Genomic DNA, 2247 nt, shown 5'->3' on the forward strand with positions numbered 1-2247 from the left:
AGAAAGAGTGGCTGGAAAGGAAACACAAATCCTGTAGAATTTCCCAAGTTTTGGATTTTGCTGATTGAATCCCCAGGGTATTTTTAACATATTCCTCTGACACCCATATTACTTGTAAGGTAGATATAAAGGCTTTATTAGATTTAGGTTTGCCATTTTTGGCAAGACTACTTCCGAGGGAGTGTTGTGTACAGTACTTCTTAATGTTCATGCCGTAACATTTCTCATATCCACCTCACTTGACCTTTGATGCATAAGCTCTTGTAGCTTCTGTAACTCTTGTGAAAATCTCCCAACTGTAAAAACAAGACAGTGCTGAGGATTTGTAACTGGGAACTCGGTGGACAGACTTCAGGAAGGTGGTAAAATCTCTCAAACTGTGTGCAAATTTTTCTCTGCATGTTTATATGCTCACTCTTCTGGGGAGAGGTCACAGTTTTCATTTACTTTTTGAGGGACTATATACATTGAAAAAGTTAGGATCCAGTCATGTAAAACTGCAAAGGTTCCTTTCCTCTATTGGTCTCTAATTATCAATAGAATGTTTAGGATTTTCATATTTTATAGGAACATAGTATTAGATTTTGAAATTAACTATAATTAATCTGTCTCATACTTATAACTTTACAGACAGACTCATGGGAGAGTAAGATTTCATTACATTGTTGTATAGCTTCTTCTTATCTCTATTACTATTTTTATCATTTATTTTATTTTTTGCTGTAAAGAGCTTTATTGTTTCCATTTGGCCCAATGCATGGGAGAGGGCTCCAGGGTGGCTAAAATAATAGCAAGTGGTTTCGGGAGAGACTCAGGCTAAAGCCAGACACTAGGGGATGCAGAGGGGCCCCTTAAAGGCCCCTGGGCTCCAAAGGCTTCTAGTTGTTCTTGAGGGGGAGCCTTTCGAAGAGATACTGGCCCAGCCCAGCCTGGGGGCCGGCAGCCTGTGGAGGTGAGTCAGGTGTAGCCCATCTTCTTGATGAGTTTCACCTCCTCACCCCGGAAGTGGTTCTCCAGGAAGTCACAGAGCTGAGGGTCTGGGAAGGTAGAACCAAGGGCCTGCAGCCCTGGGTCAGGTTCCGCTCCAAGGCCAGGGCGGCTTCCATGGCGTCCTGAGTTTTGCCCCATTCACCTTGGGAGGCTTCAGCACGTCCTGGAAGAGAATGTGGCCGTCACCCTGGTTTTGTATCTTTAAGAGACTCTCGGCGCCCTTGTACTTCTTCTCTGCCAACTTGCGGAAGAGGCGGCCCATGCCCTTGAGAGCCACATTCTCATGGTGGAAAAAGAAGCCCAGAGAGAGGTAGGTGCGGGTGGCCCGCAGATGCAGGTTGGCCAGGTGGTTGACGGCAGCCTCCAACTCGGTGGAATAATTCTGATGAATCTGGGAGCTCATGGTTGTTTGGCAATAAGGAGTTAAGGTAGAAAAAAAAAGTGTTGGCTGGCCTCGGAGGCTGAGATGGTTCTGAAGGTGGTGACTGGATAAGATGCTGGAGGGTGGTCGGAGGCTGGAAGAAGGGCATCCCTGGGTCTGTTCTGTCCAAACACTGTTGAAGCAAGAGACAGATCCCGGACCCCCGAGGGCACTGCCTCTCTATTATTATTTTTAAAGCCATAGAGATGACACTCTAGGTCAGCCGTGGGCAAAATACGGCCCGCGGGCTGGATCTGGCTCGTTTGAAATGAATAAAACTAAAAAAAAAAAAAGACCGTACCCTTTTATGTAATGATGTTTACTTTGAATTTATATTAGTTCACACAAACACTCCATCCATGCTTTTGTTCCGGCCCTCTGGTCCAGTTTAAGAACCCATTGTGGCCCTCGAGTCAAAAAGTTTGCCCACCCCTGCTCTAGGTTCACTAAACTTTTTGCAGCTGTGGGATGTTGATCCATGTTCATTGACAAAGGGCTGGCTATGTCTCAAGTGTTTTCTGTTACTTTTTTCTCCTACCCCGATACTATGCATTTTGTCTCTGATTTTATTGTTGGTTAAAGTCCATAGCCACAAATAATTAGGGTTAAAATCCTCTAATTTAATTCAAATATTTTGGAGGTGCTCTGATTCTGTGATTAGAGAGATTAATAAGGCACAGTTCCTGCCTTCAGGGATCCTTCAGTCTGTGGACATAGGGTTTTATTTTAATTTAATTTTGCTGTACATGCTTGGGAAGCACATACACTAATTTTATTTATTTATTTATTTATTTATTTATTTATTTATTTATTTATTTAGCAAATTCAGTACTTTG

At 43.3% G+C, this 2247-nt stretch overlaps 1 pseudogene across 1 annotated transcript; it reads right to left on the minus strand.

The window, feature by feature from the left end:
- Positions 1–851: 851 nt before the first annotated feature.
- LOC308532409 (ferritin light chain-like) lies at positions 852–1393 on the minus strand (annotated as a pseudogene). Its single transcript has one exon. The product of its transcript is annotated as a ferritin light chain-like (transcript).
- Between the last annotated feature and the right edge of the window lie 854 nt (positions 1394–2247).

The sequence above is a fragment of the Myotis nattereri genome (assembly GCF_964212035.1).
Source record: "Myotis nattereri genome assembly, chromosome: 16".
Lineage (NCBI taxonomy): Eukaryota > Metazoa > Chordata > Mammalia > Chiroptera > Vespertilionidae > Myotis > Myotis nattereri.